Source organism: Hylobates moloch, unplaced genomic scaffold (assembly GCF_009828535.3).
Source record: "Hylobates moloch isolate HMO894 unplaced genomic scaffold, HMol_V3 SCAFFOLD_9, whole genome shotgun sequence".
NCBI lineage: Eukaryota > Metazoa > Chordata > Mammalia > Primates > Hylobatidae > Hylobates > Hylobates moloch.
In genome coordinates, this window is record NW_026652284.1 from 90,063,241 (window position 1) to 90,084,296 (window position 21,056).

The window sequence follows — 21,056 nt, forward strand, 5'->3', positions numbered from 1 at the left end:
GAGCAAAATAAAGCAAGTTCTTAGAGACCTACGAAGGGACTTAGACTCCCACACAATAATAGTGGGAGACTTTAACACTCCACTCTCAATATTATAGAGATCAACGAGACAGAAAATTAACAAGGATATTCAGGACTTGAACTCAGTTCTGGACCAAGCAGACATAATAGACATCTACAGAACTCTCTACCCCTAATCAACAGAATATACATTCTTCTCAGCACCATATCACACTTATTCTAAAATAGACCATGTAATTGGAAGTAAAACACTCCTCAGCAAAAGCAAAATAACTGAAATCATAACAGTCTCTCAGCCCACAGTGCAATGAAATTAGACCTCAGGATTAAGAAACTCACTAAAAACTGGACAACCTGCTCCTGAATGACCACTGGGTAAATAATGAAATTAAGGCAGAAATAAATGAGTTCTTTGAAACCAATGAGAACAAAGACACAATGTATCAGAATCTCTGGGACATAGATAAAGCAGTGTGTAGAGGGAAATTTATAGCACTAAATGCCCCCAGGAGAAAGCAGGACAGATGTAAAATTGACACCCTAACATCACAATGAAAAGAACTAGAAGAGCAAGAGCAAACAAATTCAAAAACTAGCAGAAGACAAGAAATAACTAAGATCAGAGTAGAACTGAAGTAGATAGAGACAAGAAAAGCCCTTTAAAAAAATCAATGAATTCCGGAGCTGGTTTTTTGAAAAGATTAACAAAATGATAGACTGCTAGCCAGACTAATAAAGAAGAAAAGAGAAGAATCAAATAGACACAATAAAAAATGATAAAGGGGAGATCACCACTGATCCCACAGAACTACAGACTACCATCAGAGAATACTATAAACACCTCTACACAAATAAACTAGAAAATATAGAAGAAATGGATAAATTCCTGGGCACACACACCCTCCCAAGACTAAGCTAGGAAGAATTCGAATCCTTGAACAGACCAAAAACAAGTTCTGAAATTGAGGCAGTAATTAATAGCCTAAAACAAACAAAAAAGCCCAGGACCAGAAGGATTCACAGCTGAATTCTACCAGAGGTACAAAGAGGAGCTGGTGCTATTCCTTCTGAAATTATTCCAAACAATAGAAAAACAGGGACTCCTCCCTAACTCATTTTATGAGGCCAGCATAATCCTGATACCAAAACCTGGCAGACACACGACAAAAAAAGAAAATTTCAGGCCAATATCCCTGATGAACATTGATGCAAAAATCCTCAATAAAATACTGTCAGACCAAATCCAGCAGCACATCGAAAAGCTTATCCACCATGATCAAGTCGGTTTCATCCCTGGGATGCAAGGCTGGTTTAACATATGCAAATCAATAAACGTAATCCATCACATAAACAGAGCCAACGACAAAAACCACTTGATCATCTCAACAGATGCAGAAAAGGCCTTCGATAAAATTCAACACTCTTTCATGCTAAAAACTCTCAATAAACTAGGTAGTGATGGAACATATCTCAAAATAATAAGAGCTATTTATGACAAACCCACAGCCAATATACTGAATGGGGAAAAGCTGGAAGTATTTCGTTTGAAAACTAGCACAAGACAAGGATACCCTCTGTCATCACTCCTATTCAACATAGTGTTGGAAGTTATGGCTGGGGCAATCAGGCAAGAGAAAGGAATAAAGGGTATTCAAATAGGAAGAGAGGACGTCAAATTGTCTCTGTTTGCAGATGACATGACTGTATATTTAGAAAACCCCATTGTGTCAGCCCAAAATCTCCTTAAGCTGATAAGCAACTTCCTCAAAGTCTCAGGATATAAAATCAATGTGCAAAAATCACAAACATTCTTATCTCAGGAAAACACTGTCATTATTAAATTAAGTTATCGTGTAGTTGGTTATCATTATTAGAAAGAATATAGCAAATGTAAGTCATTTGAAGGCTGCTGTGCATTTAATCAACTGTAGTCAAGCAACTTGGAATCCAGGGTTTCATTATAAATCGCAGTTGCTTAACTCCAGTTTCACAGTATAGCATCAGGTTTCTTATATACAAATATAAATTATTGAGAATTCAACTGGAATAGACAAAGTATTAGAAATTTCTAGATTGAGATTCAGAGTCTGATGTCCAGAAGTTGTATGATTAAAAATGACTTAAATATTGTCTTCAGAAATTGAGCTATGGACATGGCACCCAAGAGGGAATGGGATTCTCTGCATAATGAAGAACATGTCACTTAAGTATTTATTGGATTGCTTTGGCAGTAGTCAGTTGTGATCAACATTTATGTTGGCTAAGATCTTGGAATATATGTTGTGGAAAAATCTCTCACTCACTCTGTCTCTTTGTGCCTGAGTCTCCATTTCTCTCTCTTTTCTCTGTCTTTCAGGGTGTGTGTGTGTGTGTGTGTCTGTGTGTGTGAAGGAAGATATAGGAAAAAACAGCTAGAAATCTGTAGTTAGTTTGTTGGATATGCACATGGATTAAGATTTGTGAGAGGCCTTTAAAGAACTTGTGCCAATAAGTGACAATAGTCATTTACAAAACTGAAAAAAAAATTAAGATACTCTAAAAGTAATACATACAAGTTAACCCCTGGTACCTTTTCAATTAAAAAATATGAACACACACAAATAATTTGAAATGCTTTCTGCAGTGTATTTGCCAATGACCAAAATAAGGACATATTTTAGTTATTTCTTTTCTTTATTTTAACATTTAGACAAATTAATAAACTTCGCATTTTCTGCATGATTTTTTAATGACTTTGAATTTCTTTAATTATTTGAAGTAAATTGCAAAAAATACACCTCATGTTCCAGGCAAAGCTTTGAATTAATCCTCTTTGAAAAACAACAGATGAACCATCATAATATATGGGAAATAATAGTTTTTCTCTACTCATTGCCTTAAGGTTAACCTGAGATGCTTTAATGTTAAAATTAATAAGCTGAGGAAGGAAGGTGAAAACTAACATATTAAATACCCACTGTATGTCAGGCACTATGCTAGACTTTTATCATGCATTATATCTTCAATTCTTTCAGCCACCTTATAAATGCAGTATTCTAGTCACTTTTTCTACCTGAGCAAACTGGCTGGAGTGAGTGTTTTCCAAACTTCAGACTAAGATGGGTCTCAGACATAGAACTGTGATAAACATTGCTGAATAACTCAAACACAACTTTATTACATTTAGATATGGAAAAGTAAGTCTGGGAGTGGTGGCTCACACCTGTAATCCCAACACTTTGGCAGGCCGAGGCAGGTGGATCACCTGAGGTCAGGAGTTCGAGACCAGCCTTACCAACATGGAAAAACTCCATCTCTACAAAAAATACAAAATTAGCTGGGTATGGTGGTGCATGCGTGTAATCCCAGCTATTTGGGAGGCTGAGGCAGGAGAATCACTTGAATCCGGGAGGCAGAGGTTGCAGTGAGCTGAGATCGCACCATTGCTCTCTAGCCTGGGCAATAAGAGCGAAACTCCACCTCAAAAAAAAAAAAAAAAAAAAAAAAGGAAAAGGAAAAGTAACATTTAAAGTAAAAAGAGTAAAAGTAAACTTTAAAAGTCACACCCTTTTAAAGTTTACTTTTCCAGAGTTGACCCCAATTATATTAGCATTTAGATAAAGCATCACATTTGCACCCCTATGAATTTTATGTCATGTCCCATAACTCAAGATTGTTAGGTTAAGCTTGAGACCCCACTTCTCACTTTGTCTTATATGTAGATAAATAACGTAGTACTTGATATTGCTGTCTGGGGGTGGGGCGGAAGAGCAGTTTCAAATAACTTTTTTTTTTTTTCTTGAGACAGAGTCTTGCTCTGTAGCCCAAGCTGGAATGCAGTGGCATGATCTCTGCTCACTGCAATCTCCACCTCCCGAGTTCAAGCAATTCTCCTGACTCAGCCTCCCGAGTACAAGCAATTCTCCTGACTCAGCCTCCCGAGTAGCTGGGACTACAGGTGTGCACCACCACGCCCAGCTAATTTTTGTATTTTTAGTAGAGACAGGGTTTCACCATGTTGGCGAGGATGGTCTGGATCTCCTGACCTTGTGATATGCCCGCCTCGGCCTCCCAAAGTGCTGGGATTATAGGTGTGAGCTACCGCGCCCAGCCTCAAATAACTTTTAAAATCATGAAGGAAGACAATTCTTACTAAGGCAGAGGTTCTCAACCTTAATAAATCTTAGAATTACAAGAAGACCTTTAAAAAATACTGATGCATGGAGCCCACCATGTGATTCTGTCAGAGGTGTTTGAACTAGAGCAACTCCATTTTGAACAGGGGTTGGGTAATATAAGGCTGAGACCTATTGGGCTCTATTCCCAGGAGGTTAGATATTCTAAGTCACAGGATGGAGGTTGGCACAAGGAACAGGTCAAAAAGACCTTGCTGATAAAACAGGATGCGGTAAAGAAGCTGGCCTAAACCCACCAAAACCAAGATGGCCATGAAAGTGACTTCCGGTCATCCTTACTGCTCATTATATGCTAATTATAATTCATTAGCATGCTAAAAGACACTCCTACCAGCACCATGACAGTTTATAAATGCCATGGCAATGTAAGGAAATCAACCTATATGGTCTAAAAAGTGGGAGGAACCCTAAATTCTGGGAATTGCCCAATCCTTTCCCAGAAAACTCATGAATAATCTACCCCTTGTTTAGCATGTAATCAAGAAATAGCCATAAAAATAGCCGATGAGTAGCTCATGCTGCTGCTCTGCCTATGGAGTAGCCATTCCTTTGTTTCTTTACTTCTCTAATAAACTTGCTTTCATTTTACTCTATGAATTTGCCTTGAATTCTTTCTTGTGCAAGATCCGAGAACTCTCCCTTGGGGTATGGATCAGGACCCCTTTCCGGTAACATCTTCCAATGTGCAGTTAAGGTTGGAAAACATTGCTCTTAGTTTGTCCACACAATAATGGCACTATTCTTATGTAATTGCTTTGCTATTACACCTAAGTGACCTCAAACAAGTTGGGGTTTGGGACATTAGGTAGGTGTGAGGAATTAAGGACAGCACAAGTAAGACAGCTCTCTATGTTATTAGGAACGAGATGACTCTGACAGTAACAATAATTACCACCATTTCAGGATAGATTTCTGAATGCCTGCAAAAATATTATAAGTCTTGCTAGAGATAAAACTGCCTTTAGAGCACTGGCCAACAATCTTTCCCCTCTTGCTGAGGTGGGAGTTTAACTGGTACCCACTTAATGCCAAATGGTATTGGAGCCAGTAAGAAAAATAGCTGTATTTAAATCCAGTTTCACCTGTGAGAGTCTCCAAGTTTTAAACTAAACCATTACCTTCATGGTAGCTATTTCTGAAAATGTACACACTTGATAGTTTAACAATAAATGATAGAACACATTTACTTAAGAGCAGATATGGCACTTCAACCTTAACCTGTGAAAGCTCCCAACCAGGAGAACATGTATAAACTCTCATATACTACAGATGTATTCAATTTGTACAACTACAAAACAACAGCATATCACATTCAAATTAATTCAATTTAAAATGTTTCTAGATCAAGAGCATTAATTTTCACTTACATTCTAGAGCAAAGCCTGCAGTACAAAATTATTATATAATCTGGGATAAACTCTAAATAGAAACTAATTTAAACTCCTTCGCCCAACTACTGTCAACCTGCCAAGTGTAGGAACGGCAGCACGCTACTATAGTTAGCAGCTCTCTCCTGGTCAATCAGATCAGAGAGACTCAGAGTGAAGAACCCAAAGAAATTAGTTTTATACAGTTTGATAAAAGGAAAACAGCTTTCTACACTAATGACAAATTAGGAACAATTTTATAATACATGATTTACAATTTCTTTGCAGGAATCATAAGTCAGACCGTACACATTCTTTGCTATTTAAATGCTCACTTGAAAACTTAAATTTTCTCCTGATCATTTCTAACTCCAAAACTAGGCTTATTTGGAATATCAGCAATATTTTATGAAATGTGATTTAGTTAACCACATCTTCCTTAATATTTTTATGACAAATCTTTGACAAGAATATAACTCCTTAGCAAAACAAATATACCTCCCTTACCACAACAAGCAAACTTACCTCTTGGGAAGAAGAAGTGATCAAAAATTACGGCTCAGCCAAATAGAAAGAACATATAAGCCTTCAGTTCTGGAGTCAAGGACTGGTGACTTGTTTAAATAAGCTCAAGAGTCAAATGGCTGTGCCTTCTCTTTAAAGGGAAACCAGAAAACTCTGCACTAATGTGTACTGCTTCCAGGCACCTCCCTTTGTTCTAAGTAGAATGCTAATGCTAAAATTGCAGTTTGCATTCCTGCTTACTCAGGGAACACTGACGCAGTCTGACAAAGCTTCCAGCTTAAATATCCTGATGGGGGGAAGAAAAGTCCCAGAAGATGGTATTTCCCTTGTGCACTAGTAAAACAAGCAATACGATGAATGTGTAAATTTGAACAGCTGGCAGTTTGTGGTCACATTAATGTTAACCTGATCTCATTTGTAACATATATTAGAGACACTGAGAAAGAAATGTTTCACTTCTTATGAATGTCCATTAAGGAAGTCAAGAGTGTGTGTCTGAATGTTTTCACCTCTTCTCCTTGGCATGCAAAATTTTCATTAACGTACATAAAAGCAGTTAGTATAAAAGGAGAAAGAAATTCCTTAGGGCAGTGAAATATAGATTAAGCTTAGTATAATGGGATGAAAAATAATGTGAAAAAGTTAAGGCCATAAAGAGTAAAAGAAAACCTAGCAGTGCAATTTATTCATGTGTTAACATGATATATTTTAAAGTATAGGAAAAATTTAATTTCAAATTATGTTTAATATTGTTTTTCATTGTACAGAGGGAATGTAAAGCAGGGATTGCTATGTAATGTCAAATTTTTAAGAAGAAATTTAAGATGTGTTATGTGCTATCTCATCCCTTCTCCTAGGGTCTTTATAAATGATGAAGTTTATTTTCTTCTTTTTATGTACAATAATTGGATAACAGCATACGTAATTCAATAACTGGGAAAAAATATTCTGGAGCAAGCGATCACACACTTAATTTACAAGCCTCTAGATATTTACTGATATATACAGGACTGGAAAGCATATCAATAATATGTCAGTCACTTCGTGATATGGTTTGGCTGTGTCCCTACCCGAATCTCATCTTGAATTGTAGTTCCCATAAACTGCTTGTGTCATGGGAGGGGCCTGGTGGTAGGTAATTGAATCATGGTGTCTGTTACCTCCATACTGTTCTTGTGATAGTGAGCGAGTTCCCATGAGATCTGATGTTTTATAAGGGGATTCTCCCCTTTTTGCTTGGCACTTCTTCTTACTGCTGCTACGTGAAGAAAGACATGTTTACTTCCCCTTCCATCATGATTGTAAGTTTCCTGAGGTTTCCCAAGCCATCCGAAAGTGAGTCAATTAAGCCTCTTTCCTTTATAAATTACCTAGTGTCAGATATGTCTTTATTAGCAGCATGAAAATAGACTAATACAGTAAATTGGTACCAGGAGTAGGGTGCTGCTATGAGGATACCTGAAAATGTGAAAGCAACTTTGGAAATTGTTAGCAGGCAGAGGTTAAAATAGTTTGGAGGGCTCAGAAGAAGATAGGAAAATGTGGAAAAGTTTGGAACTTTCTAGAGACTTGGAGGGCTCAGAAGACAGGAAGATGTGGGAAAGTTTGCAACTTCCTGGAGACTTGTTGAATGGCTTTGGCCAAAATGCTGATAGAGATATAGACAATTAAGTGCAGGCTGAGGTGGTTTCAGATGGAGATGAGGAACTTGATAGGGCCTAGAGTAAAGGTCACTCTTGCTATGTTTTAGCAAAGAGACTGGTGGGATTTTGTCCCTGCCCTAGAGATTTGTGAAACTTTGAACTCGAGAGTGATGATTTAGGGTATCAAGAACTGAGGTTTGGGAACCTCCACATAGATTTCAGAGGATGTATGGAATCACCTGGATGTCCAGGGAGAAGTTTGCTGCTGGGGCAGAACATTCATGGAAAACCTCTATTAGGGCAGAGTGGAAGAGAAATGTTGGGTTGGGGGCACTGCCTAGTAGAGCTGTGAGAAGAGGGCCACTGTCCTCCAGATCACAAAATGGTAGATCTGCTGACAGTTTGTACTGTGTGCCAGGAAAAGCCACAGACAACACCAGCCTGTGAAAGCAGCCAGGAGTTGGGCTGTCTCATGCAAAGCCACAGGGGCAGAGCTGCCCAAGGTCATGGGAGCCCACCTCTTGCATCAACATGACCTGGATGTGAGACATGAAGTTGAAGGAGAGCATTTTGGAACTTTAAGGTTTAATGACTGCCATATTGGATTTTGAACTTGGATGGGACTTGTAACCCCTTTGTTTTGGCCAATTTCTCCCATTTGGAATGGGTCTATTAGTCCAATGCTTGTACCCCCATTGTATCTGGGAAGTAACTTACTTGCTTTTAATTTTGCAAGCTCATAGGCAGAAGGGACTTGCTTTGTTTCAGATGAGACTTTGGACTTGGACTTTTGGGTTAATGCTGGAATGAGTTAAGACTCTGGGGGACTGTTGGAAGGGCATGATTGTGTTTTGAAATGTGAGGACATGAGATTCGGGAGGGGCCAGGGGCAGAATGATAGGGTTTGGTTCTGTGTCCATCGCTCAAACCCTAACTTAAATTGCAGTTCCCATAATCTCAACGTGTCATGGGAGTTACCCGGTAGGAGGTAATTGAATCATGGGGGCAGTTACCTCCATGCTGTTCTCATGATAGTGAGTGTGTTCTCACAAGATCTGATGGTTTTATAAGGAGCTTCCCCTCTTTTTCTTTGCACTTCTCCTTACTGCCACTATGTGAAGAAGGATGTGTTTGCCTTCTCTTCCACTATAATTACAAGATTCCTGATGTCTCTCCAGCCATGCAGAACTGTGAGTCAATTAAACCTCTTTCCTTTAGAAATTACCCAGTCTCAGATATGTCTTTATTACTAGTGTGAGAACAAACTAATACACTTCACCTAATGCATAACTTTATTATTATTTCAGCAAGGAAAATCAGATTGTCTTTGGTGTTTTCCAATAAGGAAAATAAGTGTTTAGGTATTGTCAGTATGTGGAATGTTTTCAGAACTATTGGGCTTAGTTAACTTTCATTTTTAAGTTTCTAGCTGGATGTCCAGATGCAAATTTCAGAATGGTAAGAATTCTATGTGATTAACACAGCTAAGCTACTAAATCTGTTCTTTTCGTACTTCTTTACAAAAAGTGATCATAAGTGAGTTAAGTTCAAGATGATTGATAAGTTTTCTGGACAAGCTTCAGTGATGATTAGTGGTGACAGCTGAATAATAGATGCTGGATTTAAAAGTTTTGGTTTAAAAAATGTGGCACAAAGATAAGAAATATTGGACTGGGAAATACTGTGAGGAAATTATATAATGGGCTTATTAAACATCTGTACATAAATTTAATATAATTGTATAAACATTATCAATCTAGCTCAGGGTGTTTGATATTGGTCTTGTTGGAAACTGAAAAATAAGCCTCTGTCTGGAACATTGTTTCAAAAGTCTTTGGCTGAACCTCATGCCACAGCTACTTCACTTCAAAAAGAAGTAGGAGAGAACATTCTAATTGTCAGAGAATAATCACTGGAGTCCCCACAAAACCTTTCCAACTTAGGATAGAGGGTAGAGAGGACTATCTATTCTTTTCCCACTCTGTCATTTTTCTTCCTCTGCTTTCTACATAAACCCAAAGGATGGCTCTGGCTCTGGGATTTTATGCTTTTCCCCATGAATAAAGTTTCCTTTTGCCTGTTATGAAGAGGGAGGAAAGTGACTTCTCTACTGTTAATTAGAAAAGCAAGGTTGCCTAGGTAACAGATCTTCCATAAACAGATCAAGAGAAAGATTTTAAAGAGCTAGAATTCACATGATGGCATGAAAATTACAAAAGCTCTTTGATGCTCAAGGATAGTTTGGGGTTTTGGCATAGTAATAGTTAAAAACACAGCATTAGACAGGCTGAGTTTTATTCTGAATTTCTAATTACCGACTGGGTTACTTAAGACGGTCTCTTAACTTTCCTCATTTGTAAAGAGGAAATTGTAATAATTGTAGTGATCAATAAGTGAGGTGCCATGTGTAAAACACTTAAAATACCTAACATTTAATATACATGAAAACATGTTAGACTTATTTTTGCTTTTCATAATTTAATGCATGGAGGAAAACAGATAAATGTATATCAATTTCTGTAACATAATAATTGGACAATGCATACCCCTTCTTAAGTGGGTAGCTATAAATCAACATCATCTGATTTGTGCCACAAATTCTAGCTCTTTTTGCACTTATTCATTCACTAATGTTCTATGGCATTTAACAAATACTTTTTGTGCACTCACTATGACTTAGGAACTGTGTTACATACTTGAGATAAATCTATAAAAAATCAAACAGGTCCAGTCCCTCAATGACCTTAAATTCTAGTAATATACGCTGCTTTGTGTTGTTATTTTATTTCTTATGCAAATGCAGTAATTATTTTATTTAAGGTTTCTCAGGGGCAAGGGCCATATATCAAAATTCTTCATAATCCTCACAATTATATGCATTAAGTATTTCTTGACAATTTGTTATGGATAATAAGTATTCTACAAACATATAAATTGTAATGGAAATAATGGCTCATTATTTGAGGAGGCATAATTTTTCTTATTTAAAATTATGTGAAAAATGTCCAAAGTATCTATTGTAATAAAAGTCAGAGAGAAAGCAATACTATGGGACTAAAAGATTATGAAATGAAGAGTTTTTAAAAAAGAAATAGAAATTGACAACCATTAAATATTATTAATTTAATTAATCAAGAAATTGTAGGAGTAAAGTGATAAAAATTTCCAAGCTATACTTCAAATAGGTTAAAAACAAATATTTGTCAATTCATCCTACAAGCACATCACTCAAATATACAAGCTAGTAATGTCTGCAAATTCTCTTTCCATGCTGATTATAAAACTGAAGAATACATAATTTTTAAAGTCAATATTTGTATTCTTGTAAGTCATTAACTGGAAGAAATGCCTTTTTTTTTTTTTTCTTTCTGTACCTAATTCTGTAGTGAGGTCACTGAGGAAGAGCCCGTTTCAGCACCATGGACAAAGCACCCCCCGACAGCCTTACTCTTGGGAGTGACAGGAAAGGTTCCCCTTTGATTAAAATTTAAAAATAACTTTATTATAGCTAACTTCCATTTTAATATGTTTTAAGAACCAAATGGATACTAAAGAATGTTCATATAGATAATACAAAGTTTACACTTTCAAACCCCTTCTCTCTTGTGGAAAAACATAATAGCCCTTTAAAAGACATGCATCAATGTGATGAATACATTTAAGTGTCATTAGGTTTAATGGCTCCTACTCACTTAGACTATCATTCCATACCATTTAAAGTTGATTTGGTGTGTATTAATGGTGCAAAATTGATGAAATTATGAATTGAGTTTCCCCAGGCACAGGTTAAATCAAGAAAGAAGGAAGAGAACTGGTTAATATTACCTTCCACCCATTCTTCATTTATACTACAAAAGACATCAGTTCTGCCCTTGGGAAGAAAATTCTCACAGTTAGTAAGTTGAAACTAAATTGATTTTTAAGGTTTTAAGTCAGGAAACTGTCTTTAGTTGGGTCACCAAAGGTTCACAGTTTTCTTTAGGGAATAAGAAAATATGTACTCTTCTGAGATTAAATTCATATTTCATTCCTTATTTTCAGAGAAATAGATAATTTCTTACTTCTTTCTCTTTCTGTATTCAACTTGCACACCTTTACTTAGAAGGTCATTTGGAATATTCTTATTTTGTAATCTCTCTCACATCCCACCATTTTCAGATAAAATAATGATGTTTGGTTAATTTAAAAGCTGAATTAAATATTATGATAATAAATACCATTACTATTAATGCAAAAAACTGAAAAATCCAAGGTTCTGGTCCCAAGAACATTTGATATGGTAAAACTTCAGTTCACAGTTTCAAGAAGACTGAACTCTAATTTTGAACTATGGCTTACCATAAGAAATAGAAAAAGATTCACTTTATGTTTTAAGTAAGAAGAAAAAGAAAAGTATAAACTCCCTACTTGTTACAGTTCATTTAATACTGATGAATAACTAAGAGAACACATAACTTTCTAGTGACTCGTTTGCTTCTCTGTCAAGTAAAAATTATTTCCAAACTAAAAAGGAAAAAATAAAACTTGGCAAAAGAGAATAAAGCTCAGGGCAAGTCATGTCACTAGCTTCTCTTAAGACATTTAACAAGTTATGAACTGGGCTTTACAATCTCATCTCATACAAATAGAATTATGGCACCACTGTTAATGTCTATGAAGAACCCTGAGCATGAGATTCCAAGATATTAGAAATATAGAAGCCAAGCATATAGTTCTGATTTTCCAAAGCCAGAGAGAAGGGAAAGCCTGTAAAACACTGATTGATGAGGCTGAAATGAAATATTGGGCAATATTTTGGCACAAGTTAATAAAATGTTGGTTTCTGGGTGCTTAGAAAAGAAAAAAATGACAGAGATAGTCCTGGGCTTCTAAGAATTACTTGGACCAAGTCTAGATTTTTTTTTCTTATTACAGATAGGGTTAGAACTGGCAGAGCATATGGACTTTGATGAGGCATCTGGCAAAATGTCACATGGCATTATTATAGAGAATTTTTGGTTGGGTGGAAGTAGAGATACAGTAGAGGTAATTAGGTGAGTTCGCATCTACTCTCAATATAAGGATAAATGGATCATCCCAATAATTAAATGGACTGCTCTAACAATAGAAGTACTCATTCTAACCACATTTTGACAATTCACAAGACCATATAGGAAAAATAATCTAGAGGTAAATTTTTAATTTAATATTTTCTCTACTTACTCTGCATAGCTAGGCTTCTCCTCATCCTCAGGTCCTGGAGCACCTCCCAAGGTTGTGTCATTGTACAGTGTTTGCTGATACATTAGGTGGTACACAGAGAATTTTAGGTGGTTCATGGATGTCTTTTGTAAAGCTATAATATATATTTATTTGTACATATTAGGAGAAATGTAACAAACAGATGAAACATGTTATTTCATAGGTGGGCATTATTCCTTTGATAAAGTCTGAGTGAAAAATAATGTGTTAATTTAAGTAAGAATCAGTAAATAGTAGTATGATTCATATTCAGAGATGATAAAAATTGTGAAGTATACTAGAAAAACGGAAGTTCTGGAGTTCTGGAAATACTGCCTTCTCCCATACAAAAGATCATTTCTTTCGTCAGAAGTGTGTACACAGGAACCTTTCTTTCCTTTGCCAGCACCTGCCGTCAGTCTACAAGACCACAGAAGCTTTAGTTCCCTGTTTTCTTTGGGGATAGATTTAGGTATTCTGGGACTTCGGCCATTGGTGGCCAACCCCAAAGAAAAAACACCCTGATGTTGGTGAGGGTGGCTCTGAACATCCACAAAAGACTTTTCGGATATTTCAAATAACTTAATTTACTTTCCTAATTTCTTTCAATGAGAGATCTTTATGAACATCAGTTTTGTTCTTTTTTTTTTTTTTCTATCCTATCCCCTCTATCATGTCTGCTTGGTGATATCTCTGGGTTCTGTCACCTAAACCACAGAAAACATCCTGCTAAGAAGAAGGATGTAGACTCAAAACCTCAGTATTTTTACACAGACAAAAAAAAGAGAAGAAAATAAAAACACCAGCTGTTATTTTCACGCAAGTACTATTTAAATAAAACACTTTCTCTTTGTTTTCCAAAATTTTAAATAAACAGAAATTGACTAAAATGAAATTAATACCTATTGCTAAGATGCTATTTGATATTCCAGCATGATTAAGTTATATCTTAAAGGTGTGTATGGTCTTTTAAATATCAATAAAGTTATATGCAGGTGTTAGTTTGTACCACAAGTATTTTAAGTATGTATTACGTACTTATAACAGCATATATAGTAAAATGAAATATTTTGTACACATTCAGATTTAGAAAAATGGCCAATGTTGGAATTTGATGTACTTAAAAAATGACTGTAAAAAAATTTCTTTATTTTGAAATTATTGTAGACTCACAGGGAGTTGTAAAGATAGTACAGAGAGATCCCATGCACCCTTCACCCAGTTTTCCCCAATGGTTATATCATATAACTCCGGTATCATATCAAAGCCAGGAAATTGACATTGGTGCAATGCCTGTTTACAGCTCTATGATTTTTTTAATTTTCTTTAATTAATTAATTAATTTATTTATTTTTGAGACAAGGTTTTGATCTGTCACCCAGGCTGGAGTGCAGTGGTGTTATTACAGCTCCCTGCACCCTGGGCTCAAGCAATTCTCCTGCCTCAGCCTCCTCAGTAGCTGGAACTATAGGCAGCTACTGCTGTGTCCACATATTTTTTTTTATATTTTGTATTTTTAGTGGAGATGGGGTCCCACCATGTTGTCCAGGCTGGTCTCTAACTACTGGACTCAAGCAACCCATCTTCTCAGGCTCCCAAAGTGCTGGGATTACAGGCACAAGCCACCATACCAGGCCTGTTATTTTATCTTATATGTAGATTTGTGTAACCACAATAATCAAGATACATAGCTATGCCATCCTCACAAAGATCTCCTTCATGCTACACTTTTAGTGTCACATTCTTCTCACCCTCATCCCATCTCCAAACCTTGTCAACCACTGGTTTGTAGTATTACTCTTTTGTGCTTATCTTTTACCAACTGTTACTACAATATGAAAAAAAAAAAAACATGACTATTAGAGACAGCTGGTTCTAAGTGCGCCACTGGCTAAATTACTCACTCTCTGCAAGCCTCAGTAGATCATCTGTAGAAATAAAGTTTTGGACCAATTTTTTGTTTTTTGTTCAGTGCATCAGCATTTAAGAATGCATACAATTAGTTTCAATTATGATATCACCTTAAGGACTATTAAATACAAATCAAGTGAATTAAATATTATTTAAATATGTACAGATCATTATGAATTGAACAGCGTATTTTAAATATATTCTGCATTAAAATAGTGCTATTGTAAAATAAATTAAGCAATCAAAATCTGCACTATGATAATGTATTGCTGCTCTAAAATCCGAAGCATATAAAAAGAATGATTTCACTTGGGCTCATCTCTCAGAGATAGGTGCTACTGCTCTCCCAAATGTACAAGTGGAGAAAACTTGGCATAGAGAATACCTGACTCCTTTTGCCCCAAGGGCGCCCTATGGGGAGGAAAAGGCAAACATTCCTAAAATGTGCCTACTGACGAATCTGATCTGGCAGAAACTTTGAGTTGAAGATTCTGATCTGTAGGGTTCAAATGTGGCCCTTTTCTGAGAAGAGATATCCAGATGTCACAGCTGCCCTTTGCTTCTGCTGCACAGGCTCTGGGGTCAGGGCTAGAGGACGCAGGAGGAACCTAGCAGTGAAGTCTCCTGTTTTCCTTGATAGCACTACCTGCTGGACACTGGGGAAGATAAAAGCAACGATTTTCCCCAGTAGCTTCTTTCATTTAAAAAGCTTTCAGAATCTCTTTCCACATACTAAATTAAGCTTACAGATATCTTTTACTGTACAATTTACCTCTATTTTAAATCCAAACCTGTTGATACCACCTACGATAAGGAGGTTTTGAGCTCATCAGCGTAGCCCTTCAACAGCACATTAATGGAAAATGGGTCATCCTTTCTCACCCGGAATAGTCTTTACGAAAGTTTCTCCAGGCAGCAGAAATTTGAAAAGTGTCCTCTGGGGACTTGGGACTGTCTCCCTCTTTGGAGAGCTCAATGGAGGCTTCCTGGAGAACACCTATTCTTAATGAACCTTCCTTATCAAAAGCCACCATTTCCAAACCCACTCCTGAGAACAACCAGTACAGGGAGATTCAAAACCGACGGCCTACACATTGGCCTGGCCAGTCTTGCTCCTTCCAACAAGGAGTCCAGCCCGACCATCTCAACAACCAATCAAACTAATCAAACAGGAGTGCCTTTCCCTTGGCCTCCATGTGCTGAGAGTGCCCTTGATTCCCCATTTTCCACGACTTTCTTCTGTGCATCGCCGAGCACCCTGGATACCTCCCGCATTGGAAAGGGTGGTCCTGGGGTCCGGAGCGCCCCATCACTGCCCTCATTGGACCGAAGACCATCAGTCGCCCTCCCGTGTCCGCGGGCACTGACAGCAGAGCCCGCATAGGCGCCCCGGTCTTACCCTTTCTCGCCCAGAAGGGCCCCATCGCGCTGTCCAGGAGGAGGCACCTACGTGCGCCCGGGAGACCGGGCCCCGGCTGGGCCGGGTGCCGGTGCGGACTGGACCCCGCGTCGCTGCTGGTTTGCGCTCAGGCCCGGGGAGCCGGGCCCGGCCCGCTCCGCCCGCCTTAGCCCGGCTCGGACACGTGGTGCCGCGGAATCCCTTGCTCTCCGGTGCCCTCGGCCCCTCGGCCTCTGCAGCCAGCCCGGAGGCTGCTGGGGCTGAGGACGAAATGGAGAGAAGGGCGGGGGACCAAAAGGCAGGCACCGCTGGGTGGGGCGCAGCGGCGTGAGCACGGTGAGGGCCGCGCGCGGGGGGCGCCAGGATTCTGCTCCCTGGGCTCGCTGCCGGAAGGACCGGTTCCTGTTGCCAGGGCCCTGGCAGATTATGCTGCAGGATCTGTTTCTTGAAGAAGCCGCTCTCAGCGGGGGTGGCGCGCTGCAGAGCCTCTGGGCTCCTGCCAGATGAGGGAGCCCCAGCGGAGGCCGGGAGGGCTTGCGTTGCACAATCTGGAGCGGATCCCTGGGGGTGGCTGAGGGCCTGGGACCCCAGTCTCCCTCCAGGTCTTTACTCACCCCACTGCTAAGGAGCACCCTTGTCCTCACGCTGGAGAGGAAGAGCCCTGAACACGGACTTCAGCGTGAACCTAAGGTGCCCTTTAGGACAGTCTCCCTCGGAAAATTTATCTCGCGACCACAGCCTGCCTGTCTGGGGACAGCTAAGGAGGCGTGGCTCAAAACTAGGGGGCGAAGACTTACCTACAGCTTCAAGCTCTTTCTAACTTCACCAGTGACCTTGGGCGCCTCATCTGAACAGTGTGTCTCTGTTTAAGTTTCCTGATCTTTGATCTGGGGATAAATGTGGCTGTTCACTTTCTAGTTCTCAGGAGATAAGAGCAATTGGGTTTAACAGAAATACTCCAGACTTCTTTAATAGCAAGTGCAATAGAGATGTAATTTGTTTTGACTTTAGGTAGGGCTGACGGGAACCCCAGACTGGAAAGGATACTGTGTTCTAATTTCTTAGTCCAAATGCAAACTTAATAATCAACCCCACTACCTGCTTTTCTTGGAAAATAGGTTTCTGAAGAGACTGTTGCAAAGGGGCTTTCTTCCCTCAGAATTGCCAGAGTCCCAGCCAGGTAGCCCCATAAAGAACGCCTAGCTTTCCTACGGCTCTTAATGATGAATCCAGTTACATCGTCCTATCATAGCTAAGGGTGAAAGAGTCGCTACCACAGTTTGGCTAAAGACTCTTCTAGGTGAGATTCTTGTGATGTTGTTTGCTTACTTTGAGATTACTCTTCATTTTTACCCCTGAAGGAAGTTTCTGCACAAAAGGAAGGGATGCTTCTGCATCCTACCCCTTCTCCTTTCCCTGCCTCCCTTCCTTACTGTATTCACTAGCCTTTAGCACACAGTTAGCTTGAAGTCCAACCTACTTACATTCATGTGTGAGGAAACTTGGCAGCGCAAGTTTATGCAATGGTAACCTGACAATCTCATATTCCTACTTAACTTGGCACATGTTAAATGCTTTAAGCATTTCATTTTTAGTTCCAGGTTATTTTTGTTATCTGATCATTTCTTCTACTTCTCACTGTAAGGCTTAGACGTGAAGATTTCTTCTCTGTAGTGTTTTCTAAGCCCTAGAAATCCCTCCCCCATTGAAAATACATATTCATAACACGGTGCAACCCATCCCAACAATTTCTTTTTCTTTTCTCCTTTCTTTCCTCTCCCCTCCCCTCCCCTCCCCTTCCCTCCCCTTCCCTTCCCATCCCTTCCCTTCCCTCTTTGCCAAACTGTGACATAGGAGGTCTTAGTATGTTCCTTCCCTCCCTCCCCACCCCTCCCATTCTACCTCTATTCAAAGTCCAACCATTGAGTTTAATCCTCTTTTGGCCTTAAAGGGATGTAAGTGCCCTCCCTTGACTTTTGGTCAAAACTGCTCTCTGCCCAATATTTCCTTCACCAGATTAGCTTATGTCCTCTTCGAAGTATGCTCTAGGAACTCGGCTTTCTGTCTTCCTTCTATCCATAATCCAGGCTTCCAGGACCTCTGCATCAAGTATTCCTGGATTGTTTTTATTGAATTCCAACTAGTTATTTATAAGATCATTTGTGAAGCTAAAAAAAAGTGTACACAAAGTGCTACGAAAATGTAAGACTATTAGGTTAAAGATAACCAGTCTTATGCCCTTGCACATAAACAGTTTCCTTTAGAATGGGGATTGCTACCTATCTGGAAGGAAATGTCACTCTATTTTTATTCTGAAGACTTAAGGGCACCGAGAGTGTATATGTGAGAGAGGTGGGAGGGGTGGGGGTGAGGGTGGTAAAGTAGGGAAGAGGAAAGGGCAGACATGGAGTTCCTGAGCGGGAATGGTCAAGTGGACTAGAAGATAGAAAGAGGAAAGGGAAAAATCTTGTTTTTGGTTTTCATCAGACTGGCCACAGTCCTGACTGTACTGTGGAATAAAAGGAGGAGGCTCACATGCAGGCGCTTTCTTCCTCGGTCCTTGTCTACATACTTCCTCCATGATGTCTCTGCTATAAGAGCACCTTCTGAAACTGAGAATATAGTAAATACCTCTCAATGAATATCAAAGCACAAATAATCAAACTCAAATTTTGCTGGAATTCCAAGAATACAATGTAATTGTAGAAACAGTTGTAGAAATCGTTTAGGAGGAAGGTTTAAATCGGGGAGTTTATGCAATTGGAGATTGCAGAGTGGAGTGGAGATTGCAGGACTTTAAAAGATGATCTAATCCAGGTTTTTAGATGTTATATCAGCCATGCTTCCTTAGTTTTGGGTTTCAGGTTTTTCTCCTTTTTGACTCCCAACTTCTTCCCAAAACTCATATCTTTCCAAACCAGGACTTATTCCTCATGGCTATCAATACAACACAACACAACACAACAACAACTACAAACCTTCCCCATACCTACTTGTTTTCCCCTAGATTTTAGATTTGAATTAGACAAAGAAAATCCCTCTTTTAACTTCCTAAGACCTGAGAAGGGTGCTAAATAGGCAGCTCACAAGTTGGAGGGGTCAAATGGTGCCCAGAAGCCACATGCTCATATAAGAAATCCAAAGTTAAAGGAAAACAAATTCAGTTAAAGTGATTGCAAAGCAATGCTAGCCTTTCTTATATAGAGAGTATAAAGTGTAATTTTCTTGTTCTAAAAATACTTAAAGTTCAGTTTTTGTTGCTTCTATCAAAAATATGAATGATATTAATAATTATTGATATTATTAGTCTTATATAATTATTAATAATATTCTATTAATAATTAATATAATTAATACTTAAGATCTATCTATAATTTACTTATTCAGTAATCTGTATCCAGTACCATATTCCAAACCTATCTTATCTTTCCTTTCTCTCTCTGTATTTCCTCAAGACTTGTTCGCTAAAGTGTGATTAGATTGATATGTTACTCCTCCAAGGTAACAGAATGGGGAGGAATTCACATTTGCTGAGTATATACTGCAAACTAAGCACTAATTTATGTTGTCTAATTTAATTATTGCATTTATCTTAAGAAGTAGTTATTCCTATACACTTTGCTGATGCAAAAAAGGAGACCCATGACTTGTTGACAATCACAAAGCTATTAAATTGTCCAGTGGGGATTTGAAGCTAAATACTTATGATTATTTTGTATTCCTACTCAATGTAGAGGCTTTCTGGAGGCGATGCTTTCACTCAAAGGAATAAGTCAAATGAGAGAAATATTAGATGCTACTGCAGGATGTAGGGGGAGTAGATTTGGTCATGTGCTAGGAATACAGTAGGTCTTTTGTGTATTAAACATGCAGTAGTGTTAGACTCCCTTAAACCACACATATGCTGACTAATATTTATTGAAAACATATTTTGGAAAAAGATTATTTATTAAAATTCCTGGGTCTACATCATAATTTTACAAGTATTAAAATATTAGTCAACAACTTTTTTTTTTTTCTTTCCTGAGACGGAGTCTGGCGCTTTGGCCAGGCTGGAGTGCAGTGGCACGATCTTGGCTCACTGCAACCTCTGCCTCCCGGGTTCAAGCAATTCTCCTGCCTCGGCCTCCAGGTAGCTGGGATTACAGGCTCGCACCACCATGCCCAGTTAATTTTTGTATTTTTAGTAGAGACAAGTTTTCAGTATGTTGGCCAGGATGGTCTCGATCTCCTGACCTCGATATCCACCCGCCTCAGCCTCCCAAAGTGCTGAGATTACAGGCGTGAGCCACTGTACCCCGCCCGAACAACTTTTATTTGTAACAGACACATTTAGTGAAATGAGATGCACGCTGAAGTCATATACCCTCTCTGAGCTTATAATCCTTATCCGGAAAACAGAAATAGTAAGTACTATCATGCTTCGGGAATTTGAAGTAAGTGTCAAAGGAAATAATGGAAACAAAAGTGCTTTGTGAGCTGTAACTATGTATACATTATTGTAGATGAAAATAAGAAAAGAGCTCATTAGAAACACAGTGAATGAAGTGGAAAATGAATATTTTATAATTCAAGTAAGCTTTGCACATATAGAGTCATGAAATTTTAGCATAGATAAGAAATGCATAGATTAGTTAATTTCCCATGTTTTATAAATGAGGAAACAAATGCCCAGAGAAAGTAAACTGTCTACAATCACATTACATTCATAAGAATATTGTTGAAAATTCTAAAATAAGAAAGTGGGGCTGGGGATGTTGGCTCATGCCTGTAATTTCGGCCCTTCGGGAGGCCGA

At 38.6% G+C, this 21,056-nt stretch overlaps 1 protein-coding gene across 1 annotated transcript in view; it reads right to left on the reverse strand.

Annotated features, from left to right (window-relative positions):
- Positions 1-16,276, reverse strand: part of SYBU (syntabulin) — a 117,547-nt gene extending 101,271 nt beyond the window's left edge. Inside the window, exon 1 of the mRNA XM_032760283.2 lies at positions 16,261-16,276. The gene's annotated coding sequence lies outside the window, so the exon portion shown is untranslated. The remainder of the gene's footprint in view (positions 1-16,260) is intronic.
- Between the last annotated feature and the right edge of the window lie 4,780 nt (positions 16,277-21,056).